The 22,488-nt window shown below is 51.4% G+C and overlaps 1 pseudogene; it reads left to right on the forward strand.

Moving 5' to 3' along the window:
• LOC119107164 (twitchin-like) overlaps positions 1–22,488 on the forward strand; it is a 151,810-nt pseudogene that overhangs the window by 55,876 nt on the left and 73,446 nt on the right.

Genomic DNA, 22,488 nt, shown 5'->3' on the forward strand with positions numbered 1-22,488 from the left:
ATCACCGCGGCTTTCGCCAGCTGGTAACTTCCATGACTTCAGTGGCCACGAGCCGCGGGGTGCCCGAACAGCGATGGTTCTCGTGAGACCATAGGTGTCGTGCCAGGATGTCAGATCTCTCTCCGCTCCGTTGCCTTAGTCAGTCCTGCTCGCGCCCTGACGCGCCACGGCGCCGCCGGCCGGCCGCAGGAGCTGGGCCTTCTGTTCCCCACGGCTCGCACGCTTCACGTGCGGCTCGACATGCCGCCACGGCTGGTGTTCAGGGGCTCGCGGCGGCTTCGGCTCAACGGGTTCGCGCTCACGCTGGACGAGGTGCAGGAGATGTACGAGGTGAGCACGCGCGGCGCGCCGCGAGGCAGGCGGAGGTTCGGCGACGAGGCCGCGGACGGTGAGAGGCATGGCTTGCTTACTGCATGTGTGGAAGTGCGCGTGCCATTGCAAACGCTATTGGCGGCATTGAAGTTAAGTTGTGACTCGCGGCATTATGTGTTTTGTCCGTGCGTGCGGGATAAGATTATGCAACCGCACCTTATCTCAGCAAATTGGGCAATTATATCGTTACCGGGGTGACTATCTATCCATCTGTCAGGGGTGACGATTTATGTTCACGGGTGGTCTTAGTCTCACTGAAAGCGTACGTATGACCCACTTAAACATCGATCCGAGAAGTGACACAAGCACACGCTTACTTCCGGAGGTAGCATTAGGTCAAATCGAATAAGAACGTGAAGAGTTTTAAGACCAAGTCGGCAAATGCGCTTGATTAATACCGGATGGAGACATCGACACGCAATGTGAGGAGCGGGCCGAAATGCGTATGCACATGACACTGCTGTTCACGATACTGCACCACCACATGTGTCCGTACCTGTGCCACCCACACGCACGGCGCCGTCCGCGCCCGCCGGCCGCGCTCTAACTCTCGTCTCCGCCTCTCGCCCTGTCTGCTCTCGCTCTCTCTGCACGTGCACCGCGCTCCGTCGGCACCTCGGCCGTGCAGAGCGGGGCGGCGCCGGCCATCGAGATCGTCCCGGACGCGTCGCCGGCCGACTCGCGCAAGGGCAGCCTGGCGCCGGCCGCCCCGGGCAGCCGGCGGGGCTCGCTCGTGCCGCCTGACGAGCAGCCGCGGCGTGCATCCATCCTCCTGCCGGACGATGTGAGTTGTGGGGTGGGGGGTACTGCCTGCGATGGCTGGCGGGCTAAGAGAGCCTGGCTGTGGTGAGGGGGCCTTTCAAGGTGCGCGATTGCTTTCAGGGATTCTTGTCCAACCCCTTGAAACGGATGGGTGCCCGACGGCTGCTGTGTGGGGGGTGGGGGTGGGGGTGTCTGGAAGGTCGTGAGGTCACAGTCGGCCAAGTCGGGATTAGACTCGTGAGCAGGATCCGGCTGTTTTGGACGTGATACTCGTCGGGCGACAACCTGGCGTCACAGGTGGTGTACATACTGTGTTTCCCCGTTATTCCCCTACGTGTCGCTGTCAGTATTGTCCTACATACTCCAGTGTCAGTCAACGTCTCTTCATTGCAAGCTTAGTGCACGCTATCTATAGCAGTTTCGTTAAATAGTTGTATAGCCTAGCTCTTTCGTGTCTTAGACCCAGGTGTTTAAATAGATGCGTAGCAACTGTGTTTGTATCGATCTCTTCCTAAGTGACTCGGTGTGATCACGAGGAACCACTAGCTGGAATCCATGCTTCTTTAGATGTCGTTATAGCCTTCGCTTCTACGCCACACGAACAGTGAAACACCTGCACACTGTATGTGTGTGAACACTCAGGTGAAGCTCCTCTTCTACAACACAACATGACAAAAAGCGAGTCGCATCAACGCATTCCTCCTCATAGTCCTGCTTTTGTGCGCTTGAAACCCATCAGTCTAATGGCTTCAACTGGCGCATTACATAACAAATGCATCAGGTATTTTAGTTTTGTCCTGCTCGTAGCGGTTGCCATCGTGATAAGGATAAGGCGGTCATACGCATGCCAATGATTGTATGTATAGTGCTAAAAGTTCATAAAGCGACGAGATTTTGACTCTACGCCGTCCACGAGATCGAATTCTTTCCGACAGCTGATTATTTACCAGGTAAAGCTCCTTATCTGGTTTGGTCTCATGCCGCATGAAGTTATTAAGCGCATTTGCAAGGAACATTATGCGCGCGAGCAGTAATAGCCTTATTCCTCGGAGAAAAACCAGGAGAGTGAAGATATACATGCGTTAATATTGCGGCAAAATTTTTATCGAAACGAATGGCAGAAGTAAATCTATATCTGTCTATATAGATATAGACTTACTATCTATCTATAATCAACGCATCTCTATCTCCACTTGCCTGTTTTGGTTGCTTTTCCTGAGGAAAAAGGCTAACCTTATCTTGGTTTGGTCTTCTACGGCCTTCTAAGACGCAATTATTGGCATGTGCGTGATATTTTTTTTCTTTTCTTAACAACATTCGCCAGGTTTTTCTGTTCGAAAATGACATGGTAACATGTCGCATGAAAATAAGCCATGCCCTTCGACATTTAATTGTGTGGCTGTGATCCCGAGCATTTTTGTGGTAAATGTTTTTGGATCCAGGTTTTCAGGCCTTTGTGTGATAAAATGCACAGTCCAAGTCATCTGATCGTGGCGTCTGGATGCATGAAAACTCATGTTATTGACAAGCCCAGAAACGGGCGTACCTACTGATTCACTAACTCCCGGACCTCGTGTAATCCAACAGAAGGGCATGACCATTGACTCGGGCACCGGCAGCACGCGCAAACTCCGCCCAGGAGAAAGCCTGGAGGTGAAACAGGTACGACTGATGGCCGCCACCTTCGAGGCACCACTCGAGCCCTCTGAATCCCCACCTCAGAGACTGGCAGCACCACTGCAGCACACACACGCACACACACGCACGAACGCAGGCAGCACTGGCCCTTCTTTGGCTCCTGTCATGTGTCCTGTGTGATTGTGTCTCTCTGTCTCCCTGCTCCCGCGTCTCCTGTCCCTCCACGTCCTCCTGTGGTGTTCAGCATGAACCATTCTCTCCTCAGGATCACAGGAAGGCACGGCCAGGAGAGATTTTTGATGGCAAGCTGGTAAGGTTGCAATGCCGTCATGAGCTAATTGGTTCGATTCTGCACATCTCACCGTTCGACGACGGTGCTAATACATTTTCTTATTTTCATTCATTTATCTAACAAGACCTGGTGACCTTTGTGTTAAAAGCGACGCCGGGCTTATGCTTTGGATATTTGTTCGTAGTCCTATTCCCGGTCGATGAAATTTATTATAACCATTTGCCAATCCCATTCGACATTTGGCCCGACCCGGTGCATCAATGGTCACCAGGCTAGACAGGTTTCAAATCGTTTTGGTTGCAGGTTAACCTCATGAATGCCCATTTTTACTCCTGACATTGCTGGCCTGCTCGGTTTCGTTTCGACTTTCACTCGGTATGCGCCACAGACGGCAGTGGACCTGGCATCGCGCTCACTCACGTTCATCTGGCACCGTTGCTGTGTCTGGTGCGCATTTTTATGCACTCCTAATCCTGGCACACATTTGAGCACCGAACATTTTGTGCACTTGTTTTTGCTTGCGTTCCGAGCAAGCGCTAACGCACGAGCGACCGGGCGACGGCCGGGCGGCGCGGACCGCCCGGCGTCGCTGGCACGGCCGGCTCTAACGCGTCACGTCTCTGCTTGCTAGGGGGCGAAGCTGCGGCCGGGAGAGATGGGCGGCGAGGTAAACACACCGTGTGCGCGCGCCGTGTCCCCCGCTTGCGTTTGGTGGTCCGTCGCCGCTGTGCTTCGTAGGCTTGGCCGTGTGCCCCCGCCGGCGCCGCCGCTGCTGGTCCCACTGTACATGTGGTGCCGTCTTTGTAGGCTGACAGGCCCGGGGAGCAGGCGAGCGAAGACAAGGTCAGGAGCTGAGCAGCACGTGAAGCGACCGGCGAGGGCGCCGTGCGCCCGCGGGCGCGGCTGGCTGGAGATTAGATGGCCATCGACTTATAGCATTGGACTGTGGTTGCGAATGCTCTAGTGGTTAGCTGCATCAAATCTGTTCCGAAAGTTTAGGTATTAACCCTCGCCGAGTAGAAAGAATTATTACTTGCGTTGCTGCGGAGCGTTGACATTTGGTCATTTGGTCCAAAATAAAACCAATTTTAATCAATTAGAACCAGTTGGCAGACTGGTGTATAGGGAATACTGTGATGTCCGGTTTCATTCTCTGAGATCAAATAGCATCCTTCAGGTCAGCTCAACAGTAGCACTTTGAAAGGTGTTGTCAAATAAAGATGACTTTTCGAAGTTTGGATCAAAGCCTTTTTGCCGCAAGATCAAGAGAGCCTGTCTCGAATGATGTTCGCTGCAAGAAGTGGTATGCAATATACCTAAGATGCAATACGATCATCATGAGTTATTGAATTCTTGACTTTCGAAGCGTCTTTAACCAGCCGGAGGTTTTCCTACGCTTGCCGAATACCAATTTCGTATCCAAAGAGGCCGTTATATGTCACTGAATACCGAAGGATAATATTTGTTGTAAACATAGCTCTGTGATCCTCAGACAGCTATTCCTCACAAAACCCATTTGGCCTTGGCCTTAGTTGTTAAACGTGGCCGATAAATGTATCATTGTCTCTGAAAAATGTCCTGGTGTCAATGTTCTTTTTGTACTCTCAGAAATTCTGCTTGTGTAGTCGGTGTCTCCACCATTGCCGGCGAGGGTTAAATGCATCGAGATATTCAAAAGCATCTGGTTAGGACTAGCTGCATTAATCTTGAGCTCACAAAAATGTTTTCTATTGGTGACTACTCCATGTGATGTTATCTGTAAGCATACAGACCAGTTCAGTCAGAGTGTGAACAAGAATAGATGTGCGGCAGTCAACCTAGACTTTAGTCCGAGAAAAAGATGCCGCCAAATGTGTTTTAATGTAGGTTGCATATATGTGTAGTAAACTGACATGTGTGTACAGGTGGATGTTTGTGCGTTTTTTGTATTAGCCTTCCGTGCTCTTTGCCTTGCCACCCTGGTTGTATCCGTCTGACGGGGATACGCTCAGAGACTATGTCTTGTAACTCTCAGTGAGATCTGTTGACTACGTAATCTATTTGTATATGTCTGTTCCGCCCTTCTTGCCAGGGTGAGACACAAGTGACACCATACAGACTCAGGGGCTCAGTGCGTCGTAAAGCCTCAATGACTCAATTTTTCATGCGGTTAAGCTCCTTTTGAATCAATTTGGTAAGAATACAAGTACAACAGACATTTTCTTCGAGATATCCCCGTCCGTGCACAGCCCAGTGTGGCTTCCAGTTATACGCATCAAAATGTGGCTATTTGTCTCAGTTGCTGTGTTTGAGGCTGTTTCCGCAATAGACCTACCTCCCTCTGTTCAATGTCATGTGAGCTGTTACATGTGGCTTGTATTAGCCTTATAGACTGCATGTCGGTCCTCGGGCGTCCCGTGCCAGAAACAGCCCAGTGCCAGCTTTTGTAAGGGCCTTATTCCATGTTCGCGCCTGTCTTTTGTTACAAAGATTTCAGTCAAGGTATGTGATATTTTATTGTGTGGCACGGCATATGAAATGCAACGCATACTTAACTGACGTCTGACATTTGAGCTGAAACATGTGCCAAATTCGTTTTCCACTTATGCGTTATTTTCATTGTTCATTTTGACGGTTTTCGATCAGCACAATGCATCGTGTGCAGATATCTCTGAACATAAAAAGTTTGTTTTGTACGCGAACACGTCTCGAAACTAGTTTTCGTACCGTAACTGTCATCTAACTAGAGTATCAGCCGCCCATGGCGTCGGCACTCCGGCAAGCTTGTTCCCCTGCGGCTGTCTGCCCCTCGCGGTAACACCCCAGCTGAACCCCTCGCGGTGCTCAGGACGCCCCCCCCCCCTCCCTGGGGGGCGAGGGGGGCAGCCTCTGCCGCCTGTCTGCAGCAGGGGAGGCTGACTGTGGTCCGTTACGCGTGACCCGTGACCCGTGACCCGCGGTCGAGGCCAGCGCGTGACCCCGGCCGCCACCGCAGCGCCGCCGTCCCTCCTCGGACGTTCGCCGGCCTTCCGTCTCCGAGATGGAGGACCTGATCAACAAGCCGTCGACGCCGCTGCGTCCGGTCGGCCCGCCTGGACCGCCCACGATCGTCGACATTCAGGACAGCTACACCGTCGTGGAGGGTGTGTGCTGACGGGCTGGAGGAGACACGGCCATAAAGCAGTGTTGAAATATGATGCCGCCGTGGGGGACATGGCGTTCCGCCCCATATTCCATCGTTTGAGAGCCGGCACAGTTCCGTTCAAGGGAACACGAGAACTTGACTATTGTTGTTGAGTTACATTTGCATTGTCTTGAAAAGGCTTTGAAATTGTCCATATGGTAAATGGCGTGCACGCTGTTCACGCATTCAGTGCACTGCGTGCACGCATTTAGTGTCGTAAGCAATGTTTCACTGTACCGCGATCATCGGGCGGCAGCCCTTGACGCCTGTGCGGTCGCGTTCCAACTGTCGCCGTGTGACTGGTTACAGACGCGAACGCCTTCTGTCTGCTCTCCGTGGAAGGCAACCCCGCCCCGACCTTCCGGTTCTTTAAGGTGAGACGGTCTAGCCGAAGACGCCTTCGTGTCGCAGGTGTCACGGACTGTTGTGAGGTTGGAGCGGGGAGAGTCAACAGTCTGTTCCGGCCGGACAATGAGGATTCAGCGAGGAGACTTGTACAGCGAAGTATCCCCTGACGTCATCGGTAGTGAGCTTCCGAACATCTGAGTTATGTAGAAAGTGCGTGAAGCAGCAATCTATTTCCTCGTATTCTTACTCCCTCAGCCCTTTAAAGTTGTACTCTTAACGGTACCAAGAAACTTCAGTATGCCGTCGCAGTGCCGCATGCAACGGAACCTGCCCCACAGTGCAGTACGTTCGGGGCTGTGCTTCGTGGCCTGCCTCTGACATTGCTGGCCTTTCTGATGCCCCCTTACCCCCACAGGGCATTCAAGAGCTGATGGAGGGTGGCCGGTATAAGTTCATCACGAACGGCGACAACAACACCATCATGCTCTGCATCCGCAAGGCTAAGCCCAACGACGAAGGCCACTACAAGGTCGTCATCAACAACGAGCACGGCGAGGACTCTGCCGAGTTCCAGGTCTTCGTGTCCGGTGCGTGGGCCTGCGGTGCGGCGGCTGTGGAGGGTTTGGCCGCGCCGGCCAGCGCTCCCTGCTCCGGACCTCTGGTGGTAGCCTGTGGTGGGCCGGGATGAGACGTGCTGTTATTTTTCCTGTAAAAATTGCGGTATGGTAGCTTGGGTTTTATGGAAAATTGTGGTTTTCGCTGTTTTGGGTAGCAGCTGCAAGAAACTTCGTTGTGATTAAGGGCGTGGGCCTGAAATGTTTTTGGCGTACGTGAAAGGAAACCCCGCAAGTCTTACAGGCTGACATGGAATCAAGCAAGAATCCTTAACGAACCTTTGACGAAATGTTTTGCACGAATGCCTTTGGGCTCAGAATCCCCGCACCATGCATAGTCTGTCCCGAAGAACCCGCCTCACTTTACCAGAAGGGCAGCTCTAGTGCAATGGTCGTCTTCCGAAAGATTTCGACTTGTAACCTAAGATGTCAGCGAGAATTAGTGTTGTGAAGAGGTTCTTCCATGCCACCCTAATGTTCTTGGTCAACTGGCGATGGAAGGTCATTTAGGCGTCACATAAGCTTGGTTCATGTAGCGCAAAGCCACGTCTGACACGCAGTAACCATATGCCTGGTGTCCCACCAAGTGAAGTACGAGGATGGTAAACTACTATATTGTCTATCTGTACCAACTACACAATCAAGGAAAGTTTGGCACCCATGCCAGTATTCTTATATATATATATATATATATATATATATATATATATATATATATATATATATGTGTGTGTGTGTGTGTGTGTGTGTGTGCATAAATGCCCCTGACTGGCACCTGAAGTAATATCTGCATGTGTACAACTTCGTCAGATGCCTCGGGTATGGACTTCCGCGCGATGCTGAAGAAGCGTCGGTATACCAAGTGGGACAACGACCAGGGTGACCCAGACTGGGGAGAACTGAAGGAGGTCGAGAAGCCGCAGATACCTCAGCTGAAGAAGGTCGAAAAGGTGGGTGTGTCGCATGGGTCGCTCGGATTTGGGATGGTCGATTCTGTGTTAAATGAGTCGGTTGGATTAGTCTCTTGGTCCCAGTGTTTTGAAATCAAACTTTATAAGTTGTGTAATTTGTCACCTTACTTGGCAGAAGCGTGCAAGCCATATCTAGTTTTCACATTGCTATTACAAGGTGTAATTTTGAGACTGTCGGCTGCCGTCGTGTACTTCACGTAAGCTGGTTATTGCATGAGCAGCTCATTTCACTTGTTTATGATAATAAGGCAACTAGTCATTGTTTTTACTGAGTCGTGAGCGTTTGGCATTGTTCTGGTGTCCCAGAATATTTTCAGGACAACCTGCACGTCGAGGAGTTCCATGTGTACGTTTCTCCTTCTGAATGTCCCCGAGAGTCGCATCCCCGGTGTCAACGTATACGTGCTTGTGGTGCCTGTATTTTGCGTCCCATGTTGAGAACCAACGCCTGTATGCCACTACGTGTGATAACATCCATGTATGTACATACCATTGGTCGTGGCTGAATGCGACGACCGCCTTCCTGTGTCTGTCCCGCTATGTATATATAAACTGCTCTAATCCATTTACGAGCAATCAAAGCAACGATACCCCTGCTCCCAAAAAAGGCAGAACACAGGCAGCTCTGCCGCCCGTTCAACCCACGGATGGTGAAGAAGCTAGCACTCCCACCTCACAAACACCCGGGCCCCGCGCAGAGGTTGAGACCCGAGAGCGGGGCGCGGCGGGCCGGCAGGGTCGGCCGCCGCGGTCGCACGACGTCCGCGGCCAGGCTAACGTGAGCTGACCTGACCTAGGACGTGGCGGCGCCGGCGCCGTGCCGCGGAGCGCGCCGCCTGTCGCTCGCCAACTGCGTGCCCGACTGGCCGGTGCTGCAGCAGGTGCCCCGCGACACCAAGGTCTGCTGCTCGCGCCGACTCTCAGCCCGCCCCGCTCCGATGCTGCTATCTCGGCGCTCTCTTGGCAACGACGTGCAGAGGCGCAGGGTTGTTAATGATCAGACGATTCAGACGATCTTAAAATGATCGAATTGGAAGGAAAAAAGCTTCAGTGATCTCCAAATTGCACACGACTGAATGGCTTTCCTTTTCTTTTTCTCTTTTCAACTGCTTAGTCCTTGGCTCAATGGCCAGAGACTGCTTATTCAGAGGTTTCATTGCCATTTCAAATTTTGCGCAGCACTTTTCTCGAGGAGGCTTATTGCGTGAAACGATCGTAAATGTCGCAAATTCGAATATTACTTCAGTTTTAGGGGCTTTAAGCAGTTTCGACTATTAATGTCAGCTCCACACGATTCTTTACTTAAAAACACACTTCGGGGAACTGGCTGTATTTGATAAGGTTGCAATTTCAAAGACTTCGTAAGCATCTCACCACTATTTTCAAACCATTTTAGGATGCGCAAAATCGCCTCACGCAATAAGCCTTCATGGCAAGTTCAGCATGTGTTCCTAGATTTTCACATCATAAATGATCTGTTCGAAGCCATGCTTTGTACCGGTTTCTGCTCTCGGCGTTTGCGGCATTCGCAACGCACTGCAGTCATTCCACCAGTTTTAAAAAGTCACTGTATGCCGAGTGCCCGCTAAAGAGCCAACTAAGAGAGTGCGACGGGACCCGTCAGGTAGAGGACAAGCGGAAACCGTCGTTAGCGCAGCTGATTCCCGACTGGCCCACTCTGTTGGCCGTCGAAGAGGTGAACAGCGAGCCGGCCCGGCGCCGCATCCCAGACACCACGCTCGTTGCAGGACGCCATACACGCCCCGACCAGCCTAATGTTTTCACACGGATCGGCTCCGTTTTGTCTAACGGCGCCACGGCTGCCCCACCAGCGCGTGTGTTCAGACGTTAACCACTCCGCTAACGACTAAACGTCCCCGCCGCTGCCCGACGGCCGTCGGCGCCTGGACGCACGGAGGGCGCGCGCCCATCCGAAGCGAGTGGCGCGCAGGCGGGCTGAGTGATGACCAACGTTTTCTTGTAGCCGCCGGGCAGCGAGAGGAGAAGCTCCACCCCCTCCAGAAAGCAGTCGCTAGCCGAGCTCATTCCTGATTGGCCTGTGCTGCAACACGTGATAAAGACCAAGGTGGTCAGCCCCAGCCCCAAACCCAAGGTTGTGAAGAGACACTCCTCCCAGCGGTTCTCAGACGTGATGCGCATGTCCGTGCGGTCGTCTTCTGTGCTCTCTGTGGTGGTCGGTAACCCGAAAAGAAAAGCGCCACTTCTGTCTTGAGGATCGCTAGGCAACAGCTACAACTAAGCTTGGCAACTTCCCTGCAAAGCGCACCGCATTTAAGTACGCACACTGAGCTTACGCCTAACCCATTTTCGGCCGTATCCTGCGGACCGGTGGCCTGTTTTGCCGGTAGTTTCCTAACCACATTTTAAGGGAAAGTGTCACCTTTGGAGGCAACAAAAACCTCTCTATAGTAAACGCGGGAGACTTGGAATCCCCATGGTATGCGCGTGATAATAAGACGAGCACGTTGGTCTTTCATGGCATAGTATAAGAAGTCATTCGAATAAGATTTCAGGCGCCAAAGGTCCAACGATACATTCAACCAGGAACAACTCGTTTCAAGTATCACTGCCACATCATGCGCTAGCTGGTAGTCAATCACGGAATAAATGTGTGGAAGGCCTTAACGAATATGTCGCTGAGCATTGTGGCATGTTTTGACGCCGCTGTTAAGACGTCGACATGATGGACAAGACGTCGATTGGAATTGCATACTGTAGCCAAGATGGACGAGATGTCGATTGGAATTGGATATTGTAGCCAAGGTGGACGAAATTTCGATTGGAGCTGGATACTGTAGCCAAGATTTTGACAGTAAAATATTGTTCATGCACCAGAACTTCACTATTCAGGAGCTCCGCGAAACTGTGATGGAACGAGTACTTTTTTGTCGAAAAGCGCTATTTCAAGCGCACTCGAAAATGCGTCTCAAATGTCTCGAAATAATATATGTTTTACACTGCCTTGAAAACCGTGTTCGTAATTCACTGAACACATTTTTTGACCCCGGACTATGAGGGTATGCAACTGAATATTGTGGAGAAAAGCAGTTGTCTTAATGAAGATGAACAAGATATGCAATGACAAGGTTGCGAGGAAATTCGCCCCTTGTGATAATAATTTGGGGCTGTCGGCGACAAAGTTAGAGAGGTTGCGCTACATTCCGAATCGCTTGCCAAATATGGGGACGTTTGCATACCTTGAAAGCTGATCTGAAAGGTGACACTCTCCCTTCACATTTCATTCGTAGGTGGCCTCTGACATTCTGGTAAAAATGGTGCGACACAATAAATAATTTGACACGTTAAATATCGAGGCGTTTTTATGAGTGACAAGTTTTTCCTTACTAATGATGATGGTGCGTGCTAAGTAGTGGTTTTAGGTAAAGTAAGTCACATTTCAAACACAATCCTCCTGTTTTGCCCGATTTTGTACCAATTCAAAACTTTCTTAAGACATTGCCTTTTACCATTTTTATAAACCTGTGCATTAACCAAAACTATTGTGAGACTTGTATTATGCTGCAACTTATTTTTGACCGTATTTTCATCGGTTGCGTAGCTAAAGCCTTGGACTGATCTGGCGTCTTAATTCGTGAACTGAGTTTTCAGGGCATCTTGATTTGCGGGTTACGAAAAACGACCAGAGTAACAGGTTGAATACGATTTCAGTTTTTTAGCAGCCGCCTTATCCCACAAAGGATTTTAAGTCGAGGGGAAGGCATATACCTACATAAGCCAGCCACATTTAAATTCCGTGAGCTGTTAAGTGAGCTTGCCAGAAGCATTATGTATATAGATCAGACGGTATTAACAGACTTATTTCTCGTTGAATTAACAGGAGAATAGAGAGGTAGATTAAATTTTTCGACTACATGCCTTTATCGAAAGGAATCTGAGTAGCAAATTCAAAACTGAAATAAAACTGATCGCATAAACACATTAAAACCAAAAGCGCAAGAGTAATTCGAGCATAACCCCTGATCGCGAGACCGGAGAGTCTCGCAAAGACAATGCCGCCGTTGCTGCTTGGCCATCCCGGGCGGTTCCCCAGCGGCTGCTACCTCCCCCCTTGCCTCCCTCATCCGTTGTCTCTAACGATCGCCCGCAGAGTGGCTGGACTCTTGCCTGGAGTTCCAATCCCTAACCCGATGGAATGCACGCGACTTCAATAACGAGCATTGTATTCGGTGAGCTAACCTAACATCGCTGTCGTCACTAACTGTAACCCGGTGAGGGTTTATGTTTAGTTCTTGTGAACAATGTGCAGAAACGTGCATACTGCCTGTTGCATAGCTCTCAGCTGCACCTACTTACCAAAGTACGTGTAAAATAGTTACTACTTTGTTGCTAAAGATTTTTGCCCTACATTACCCACAGATAGCGTTTAGTACATGCAGTGCACAGTGTCTCTTCTTGTGTCTTTCTTCTTCACTTTCTCTGTGTTTACCTGTTTGTTCTCACAGCTTCTGTCAACTTTACCTACATTCTCTCACACCTTCTGTCAACTATCTCTGTCACCTTTTGGCGATGCCTGTTTGTCCCTCTACGTTGTGACAGCAGCGTAGACGGTGCCCAACAAATGGTGCCCATTTTACCCCGCCCACTCTATGACCTCGTTACTTTTCAGCTCTTCCCACCTGTCGGCTTTCTTCCGTGTTCCGCGCGCCTCCAGCGGTGTGGAAAGTGACTCAGTCTGGGGCGGGACTAACATGATTCGGGGTGCTTGCGCAGAAAGAAGACACCTTTATGAAGCCGCTAGTCGATATCACGGTGAAAGAGGGTAAGGACAAGCTGGCCAAGTTCGAATGCGTCTTCTCCCGCGCGAAGATGAAGCCCAAGTGGATGTTGAAGCGAGATGTGAGTCCGCAGTGATTTTGCTTTTGTGTAGTACTTCACTAAAAACTTGACGCAATGATAAACAATTCGCTCTAATTGTGAACGCCTAAGGGCGATCAGCAATGACTTAACGGCCACCTTATAAGTCATCAATTACCATCACTTGACATAAGAAACGGCGTTCATCCCCTGGTTGTTTGGCATTATAAGTTCAAAATTCGTATGTTGAGTTAACGACCCTCAGTATGCCAGAAGGTGCTGGTTAAACGAAGTTGTTATACTGAATAACGATTATATTAACGGTACTCGCCACGGTACTTCATGTGTTGGTTTTGCTCTTCCTCAGCTTATCCCAGATGAGCTCTGTTCATTATCTTGCAGATGAGCACAGCTCGAAATCTGTAGTGCCGTCGATATAATCGCTATTTGGCATCACCACCTTGTTTTGACCGGCACCTATTTGAAATGTTTTCGCGTCATGTGAAGGAGCGAGTGCCCTCTCTTTCCACCGCGACACGCGCCATCCGTGGTCTTGTTTCATTTTGTTCTTTTGCTTAGGAATTTCTATAATTTACTACCGATTCCATGCCTCCATCAGAGCGTATACCCGCCCCGTAGCGTACTTCCCGCCGGCTTCACAGCACTGCGACCCCAAGCGTGCGGTCATTCGCCACAAAGCCGCGCGCGGTCGATGCCTGACGAAGCGGCCCGCTGCTGCACATTTCAGGAGCTCTTCCCGGGCTCCAAGTACCAGTTTAAGTCTGAAGGCGACACCTACCAGCTGATCATCGAGAAGCCGAGGGTCGAGGACTCCGGCAAATACACCATCGACCTGGGTGGTGTACAGTCCACCGCCTTCCTCCTGGTCGAGCGTGAGTGACCTCGTCAGAGCATGAGCGCGGTGATTGACCTTGTGAGGGCGTGAGAGCGAGACTAGTGGCGAGACAAGTCTGTTGCAAGTTGTAAGTCTAGTGGAAGCTGTCGAGCGCTATGCGCGACACTGGGCACCAGCTTGGTTGGGTCGTCCACTGCGAATGTGTCCTGCGTGATCTGTTGTCTGTGGTGCCTGCAGAGCCAGACCCGAACTTTAAGTTCATCAAGAACCTGCCGAAGCACATGGACGGCTTCCTAGCTGAGGATATGACTCTTGAATGCCAAGTCAACTCACACAAGGCCATCGTCCATTGGTACCACGGGGACAATCAGGTTGAGGTACGTACTGTTCAGCGCACGACTTTTCTGGCTCCATCATGACACATCAGTGCAAACATCGTCAACATTGCTGTGGTATTTTTTCTCGTTGGCGGTTCATTTGACGGTTTATGTGGACTGCAATAGTTCCGGATATGGCTTACCATAACATTAACTATTACCCTACTAGAAATGTGTGAACTGGACTCTAATCACTGGTATCACGTTAACCATCGCCTAACATAATGCACATCTGTGCACAGATATGGCACGGACCCCTAACGCACGTGCGGTGCGCTTCCAACAGGACAGCGAGCGCTACACCATCGGCAAGGACATGATGGGCACGTGTCGGCTGACGATCCGCGACGGCACCAAGGAGGACGTGGGAGAGTGGAGCTGCCGCCTCTTCCGCCAGAAGGACCGTACCAACACCAAGGTTACGCTCGTCGGTGAGTGAGGGCACCGCGGGGTGGTTAGAGGAGGGGGAGGGGGCTGTGGAGGTGACGGGGGCGGTGGAGCTGCCGCCTCTTCCGCCAGAAGGACCGCACCAACACCAAGGTCACACTCGTCGGTGAGTGAGGGCACCGCGGGGTGGTCAGAGGGGAGGGAGGACTGTGGAGGTGACGGGGGCCGCTGTGAATAAGCTGTGCTGTGCTCACCACAGCAGGCTATCGGTCCTCTGCGTTGGTCATCTTGGTGGCACAAGACGCGATACTCACGCTGAGGGAAGTTCACAGGAGGTGTGTCGTGAGGCCTCTCAGGGGTCCGCCCATTTACAGACCAGCGTTGGGAGATGCTAACGCATTTGTGGAGAACCCATTTCTTCGCCTCTAGATAGCAAATATTATGGGTATTATGGGGTTATGGGTCAGTTTCCGCCAGGAGACACTTCCATCGGGCCCAGTTTTCACCACGGTATAGCGACATTGGTGGCATTAAATGCTGCCTGAATCGATAAAATGTGTATAGTCGGTTATATGACAACATGAGCCGAGTGCCCGATTTCCACTCCGTCCCTCAGAGCGTCCGATTAAGTTCCGCAAGAAGCTGAAGGCGATGAACGCCACGGAGAAGGACAAGCTGGTGATGGAGGTGGAGACGGACTACCCGGACGCCGAAGTCAAGTGGTTCAAGGGAGACGAGGAGATCAAGCCCGATGGCAAACAGTACGTCATTCGGTGGAACAGGCGGATGAAATGGAACAGTGAAAAGGGCCGTGAACCCAACTTTAGTGAATGCCTAAATTGTACGCATCGTTGACACTTGCAAATAGTTAGCCCTGTAAAATAGCTTGGTGTGTTTCATTGCGACTGTTCGGTACGCATATTGTGGTGTCACCCTTTTCTTCAGTGCTGTTGCACTATTAAACTAATATCCTATCACATTTTTGTAGCATCAAGGTGGTGTCGGAGGGTAAGAAGCACCAGCTAATATTCAAGTCAGTCAAGATGGCCACCGCCGGCGACTTCACCGCCAAAACAAATGCTGACACCACCACTGGTAGCCTTCACGTAGAATGTAAGCATTACGAGTGAAGCTGAACGCAAAAGTGCGCGATTAGTTTTCCATCGACATGTATAAGGCGTGCATTAGCTGCTCGCCATTAACCGTGTAAGCTATGTCCACCATTGTGCATGTGACAGTGTCGCCCGGGGACACCCCCTGTGTATCGGGTGTGGGCGGGTCGGTCGTGTTGTGTCGTCACCATGCCCGCTGTTGGGCGGGGGACACCCGCCTCCGTATCGGGTGTGGGCTGTGTCCGGCGTGTTGTGTCGTCACCATGCCCGCTGTTGGCCGGGGGACATCCGCCTCCGCATCGGGTGTGGGTTGCGTCCGGCGTGTTGCGTCGTCACCACACCCGCTGTTGGCCGGCAGACTTGAACAAGTTCAGCAAGGGTCTGGGCGATGTTGACGGCACGGAGCGCGAGCGCGTGGTGCTCGAGGTGGAGATGGTCGACCACACAGCTCCCTGCGAGTGGTTCCTCGGGGACAAGCTGCTGGAGCCGGGCGACAGGTGAGCGACGCCGCAGAGCTGGTCAACGGTGGTGTAGGGTACATGGTGGCGCGCCACGAGCGCAGGTGGCTGGGAAAAAAGCTAGTGAAGTGTGTTTAGTTTTGGGCCGAGGATACGCTTCAGATCGGCAATGCTTTAAGGCAAGGGGGACGTGGTCAGAGCTGCGGATCCGCTTGTGCGACGCAGAGCGTGTCGTATGTTTATGAACAGGCGTGTAACGGGCACGAAACGATGATTTCGAGATTAGACGTTTAGGGCACTGATAGCACCAAGCCGCGTGCAACGCAATGAAACGCCCCTGCCATAAGCGGACGTCCTCATCTAAGCGTCTTTGAGTCTGCCAGGCCCGAATTGTCTGACCTCGGCCGCGTCCCCTTGACACCCTGGACCCTGATTCCCGCGCCGCGTTAAGTCTGTCAGGCCCGATTTGTCTGATCCTCGCCACGTGTCCCTAACGTTCTGGACCCTGATTTCCGCGCCGTGTGCTGTTTGTCAGGTTCGAATTGTCTGATCTTCGCCATGTGCCCCTGACGCTCTGGCCCTGACTCCCGCATCGTGTGCTGTCTGTCAGGCCCGAATTGTCTGACCTTCGCCACGTCCCCTGACGCTCCGGCCCTGACTCCCGCGCCGTGTGCTGTCTGTCAGGTCCGAATTGTCTGACCTTCGCCACATCCCCCTTACGCTCTGGCCCTGACTCCCGCACCGTGCGATGTCCGCCAGGTACGAAATAAAAAACCTGGGCGCCGGGAAGCACCAGCTGATCATCAAGTCGGCCGAGCTGGGAGACGAGGGTGACTACGTCTGCAAGTCGGGCCGGCTGGAGTCTCGCGGCCACCTCACCGTTCACAAGGGCGAGAGCAAGCCCAAGATCAAGTTCGAGGGTCCAGTGCTAGGTCAGCGACCTGCGTGTCCGTTTGGACGGGAGAGGTTTGGTAGAAGTGGATGCATAGCGTATACGTAGCAGTAAATTCGGGGCACTTGCTGTCCATGAATGTTGGAATGTTGTGGTCGCATTTCTCCCTGACGCATGTTAAAAGATTTAGGGGAAAGCTTATAGTGACCTTATCACTTCCTTTAGCAGTTAAGTGCCCACTTAAATGACGGGCTCACACTAGTTGGCAACACCTGAAGGAGTTGCATTTAAATCATAATTCTACCATTCACCTACTGATTCTCTTCCTCCAAGGTCCGGTATCGAAGCCACTGGTGTTCGAGGTGCCATACAAAGGTGAGTATTTGCAACACGCATACGTCATCGATTATTCTCCGGTTTACACTTTTGTTGTTCGAGCGATATTGCACACACGTTCTTTGGCACTTGCAATACGTGGAACATTCTGAGCTGAAGCTCTTCTCATCAAGCACAGAATGCAGTCAGTGCCCCCTATTAGTTAATGTTTCGCTAGTCATACGTTCAGCCCCTGTAGGTGCCGCATGTCTGTAGTCGGATCCGTGGTTTGGAGAGACGCCTCGCCCGTAGATGCGTGACCCTTTCTGACATAGAGCACTTTCAGTCCACGGCAAGAAACAGTCTGAAATGGTGGCAAAGCTCTGCTATAAGGGCGTTGCTCTAACCGCGAAGGACGTAGAGATCACCATTAAGGAGAAGGTGGTGATTTACAAGATCCGGCATCCTTCGCACGACCAGAGCGGCGATTACGAGATCAAACTCTCCAACGCGCAGGGCGAGGACTCGCTGACAGTAGAGATCGGCATGCAAGGTGACCGTCGGGCGTTAATGAAGGCATTACGCTGGCGCGATTGGTCTCTTTATATTGGCTGATGTGTTTTACAGCGGTGTGTGAAGTGTGGCAGAACGCAACCGTGTTTAATTTTTCCGTCCGACTTATTGTGGTACGCAAAACGTGTGCCGAATGAAACACCCGCAGATACGTTTGAAGGTGAGCGAGAAGGGAATAAGCTTACACCTCACGAAATAAAATCACAGAAGCTTACAGAATAAGCTTACACATGTTGTCAGGCGGTTTTTGTGGCTTTGCGGTCGGTGCTCGGTAGCCGCCACGCCGCCCCGATTTTTATGCAAAAGGTTTGGACCATGAACATCGGTAACTACGGATACACAAGGTGTGTGAAAGGATGTACCGTTGGCTGTAGTGAAATGTGGTACAGTTCCTTTTATCCTTAGATTGCAGGCTGGTTTTAGCATAGCTGACCTTCAGCGGTAGTTGCAGCATAGCTTACGAAGATAGACGTTGGTGGTGCCTACAATGTGAGGGCCTGATGCCGTGAGCAACCGGTCATTTAATCTTACTTTGCTCCATTTCATTTGTGACTGTTATCGAATGCGCTTTAAACTCGAAACAAACATTACTCCTAGCCGTAGTCTATCATTGACCAGGGACAAGTGCAGAGGTGCCAACCTTCATTCGGGGATGTTTCAGACGTCCCGCAGGCTCCCGAAGATGTGGAAGTCACAGACGTATTCGCCAAGTCGTGCATCGTCCGCTGGAAGAAGCCAAAGGGAGATGGAGGCTCCGAAATCACCCGATACATCCTTGAAAGACAGGACCTCAGCAAAAAAGGTGAGATGGGTCGTGGCTGATGTACGGCTGCGTTTCGCAGAATCCGTATCGATCATCTTCCTCCACGGGTTACGGATGGTGTGGTGGTTGGGTGCTTGTCTGGGAGACCACAGGCACGAGGCTTTGTTCCCCGTATCATCTACCCTCGGTTCCTCGTAGCGTCTGCCCTTCCTGACAGCGTGAGAGACAGGTGACGCCATATAGCCATATGGCTAGCTAAGCACGTCGCCAAACTCCAATTACAACTAAAGCATAACATATTTATGCCTACCATCACCGTGTCCGTCTTTAACTATGTATCGTATTTCTTGGCGTGCCACATATGCCATATGCTACTTGACATATGTGGCACGCCGAGATGGTGTAGTGATGCCAGTGTTTACTGTTCGATGCCACTTATCTGCAGTATAACATGCGGTATTAAGTCATCTATACGGTGTCTGCATAAACATCGACAAGCAATCGAAGAGCATGGTATTTTTGTTCCTCTCGCTAATTTGAGACTCAACGGCCCAGCATCATAACGATAAGTCCCATTTTGACACCGGCGGCTTGGTCTTCTCACTGCTCGACTCGTCTCACAGGAGGCTGGGACAACGTGGGTGAAACGACACACGACGTGTTGACTTACAAGTGCGAAGATCTTGTCCTGAAGAAGCGCTACAAGTTCCGGGTGAAGGCTGCCAACAAGCAGGGCGAGTCCGAGCCTGGCATCGCCAAGGGCGAGATTCTCGCCAAGGATCCCTGGGGTGAGTGAGGTAGTGTTGTCCGCTTCGTTCTGCAAGTGCGCTCCACAATAGTTTTCAATATTTTGTGGTGTTTCCCCTTATCGCTTTCGTGGATTTTATGCACGCGCTTATGTACCTCTTTGTGCGAGTGAAGTGCCGGTGGCAATGAAACTAATTGTGGTGTGACATATAAGCGGTGACGTTCGCGTTTGGTGCCTGACGAAAACCACATTGGAACCGGTTATAACTTTTCCAACATCAGCCAACTCCGGTGCTTAAAAGTAGGTATAGACTTCAGCCCTTGCCCTCATTCCACCACTTCCCACAACGCAAACTGAAAGCGGCCGGGCTCGATGCGATCACTGGCGTTTCTAAACTAATAAAGATAAAGCTTAGCGGAAAACATCAGCTGATTGGTTTCAACGAAATCCCGCGATTGCTATTGGTGTTCATGTTTCTTGTACCCAATCATGCCTCATACATGGCTTATATTTGTATGCGTTTTTAGCGTGCGTTTATGGTATACAGCTTCGTTAATGTCAAAATGTCGGCCCGCCGCGGGCGTTCCGTGGCATTGTTGGTTGCCGCTCGCCGTTCGCACCGGCCGTAGATCGCTGTGCAGTGTTTCTAAACAGATGGCCGCTGCTCCAAGTTTAAAACAGCTAGGAGGATTTTTTGTTTCAAAACACGTACAATTAATGTCCCATAGGCTACTGCAAGTCTTGATGTGATTGCACCACATGCCGGAGACGTGTCTTCAAAAAACCTAAGAGGTGTCGCATGGGCCCCCCTCCCCAATCAGGGCGGGGTTAATGGTTTTCGGAAAGACAGCTGCATCGCTATAACTTATGAAAAGTAACGGGCAGTTGACGTTGCGTGCACAGAATTTGCTCAGAAAACCTATTTGCGTGGTAAAAATTTTTCAACAAGCATTCGCTGATGCCAGAAAGATATTTTCTACAAGAGGCGCAATCCTCCAGCATATCTAGATTTTGTGCCGTCGGGCCGTGTAAATAGCTTTTGGAGAGCTAATGTTTGCAGCATTTGGTAAATATATGTCCTGGACCGACCAAATATCGCAATGGCCGCTTGGCACTAACCGATCTGTTCTGCATGGGCATTTGTTTGTCTTAATGTATAGAACCACTTGTGAAACTATGTACGCAAAGCGTAGAAACCGATTGATCCTCATAATCGCGCTCCACAAACAGTGCGTCAGTTAGCAGGTGTCTAAATTTGAGTTGACCTTCTCGGTTGGGGTTTGGTGCATGCTTGTTATGTTCTTACGATGTTTTTCTTTGCGTTCTTTGGAGTATTGTTTACGTGGGAACGTGTCAAGTTTACCTGCTGCACTTGACGTGGCTTGCATGTTTGCTGATGCACAATAACAATGCCTACACTTCGCCATCACAAATGCGTCGAATCAATTTTACGCTACATTGCACTGTGGGCTACTACAACATCGCACGCATCTTTCAGTGTTTACTTCTACGTGTATTTTTGTTGGCTTACGCTATTTTTATTTTCTATTTTGTTTTCTACGTGATACCACTGTCTCTACACTGTGACTGCATTCTGTCCTCACCCGCATGTGGCATACTTGCAGAGGAAAAGACGGAAACGGATGGGCCGGCGAAAGGTACGCATTTTTACGACCCTGTACTCCAATCACCGACCCCATCATCCCGTGCATCTGAGATCCATCGCATACTATGTGCGCAAGACCCTTCGCATATCCTGCGCGCAAGATCCTTTTGATTGACGCTGTGCGAGAGTTGGAATGTGACGGTTGGCTGACGGAGCTCAGGTCACTGCGCTGACGGAGGTCAGGTCACCGAGAGGGTCGTAGAAGCTCTAGCCAATCCCAGAGCCCAGCGCGTGCGTGATCGCCCGTAATGCTGTTGGTAATGATGTCACCTATGTCGTTTAGCTCTGAGTCGACCATGTTGTCTGCGTAAGACGTCTGAAATGCACTCGTGATGCGTATAGTAACTTGGGTCCGGCCTTCACTTACATAATCACACGCCGTGGTTTCAGCTGATTTCATCATGTCGTTTGCGCGGATATTTTGCTCAGTGGGTATCTTGTGGGTGCCTGGTTAGTCACCAGTGAACACAGCCCCTGCCCATCTGCCCACGCTGTGCCCGTCCATCCCGCCCCCGTCCTTCTGTGCTGCGATCCCCTTCCCTTCCCGGTTCGTTTTGGTGCGGCGGACATGTGACGCGCGCGCCGCGGCCGCCGCAGACGAGCCCGGCAAGCCCGGCAACGTGGAGCTGACGGACTGGGACAAGGACCACGCCGACCTCAAGTGGACCAAGCCGGAGAGCGACGGCGGTGCCCCCATCACCGGCTACATCATCGAATATAAGGCAAGTCTGGGCTGTCGGACAAGTGGGATGGCACACGGCGGTGGGAAGGCTGATGATCTGCGACATTGAGAGACACTTTATTTCGGGTGTTTCGAGTCTGATGTGATAATAGGTCTCCCGTTCAGCTTTTCATGAACTATGACGGCACTGCGATTTCCCACCGTGCGTAAATGACGTCTTAATTTGTCTCCTGCTGATGAAAAGCCGGCGTGACGACGAAACCATGGCGGCTCCGCTGCCACCAGTGGATGACCCTCTCACGGCCGCAGGAGAAGTTCGGAAACGACTGGGTGGAGGGCAAGTTTATCCCGGAGGACGTCACGTCCGGCACCATTGACGGCCTGTCGGAGAACAAGTCGTACGAGTTCCGCGTCCGGGCCGTCAACAAGGGCGGCAAGGGCGAGCCGTCCGACCCGACCAAGCCCATCATCGCCAAGAGCCGCTTCGGTGAGACTCACGTTACGCAGCTGCAGAGGACTCGTGCTCATCAAGCTACGCATTCGGATACTGTCGCTTATGGCCTTGTCGAGACAAATTATCGGTTAAAAACGTACAAAATGCCCTTTGCATGCCTTGCAAAGACATTTCCCTGTGAATGGTCCTGGTCTAGTGCGTACGTGTCA

Source organism: Pollicipes pollicipes, unplaced genomic scaffold, assembly GCF_011947565.3.
Source record: "Pollicipes pollicipes isolate AB1234 unplaced genomic scaffold, Ppol_2.1 Scaffold_6686;HRSCAF=7923_pilon_pilon_pilon, whole genome shotgun sequence".
NCBI lineage: Eukaryota > Metazoa > Arthropoda > Thecostraca > Pollicipedomorpha > Pollicipedidae > Pollicipes > Pollicipes pollicipes.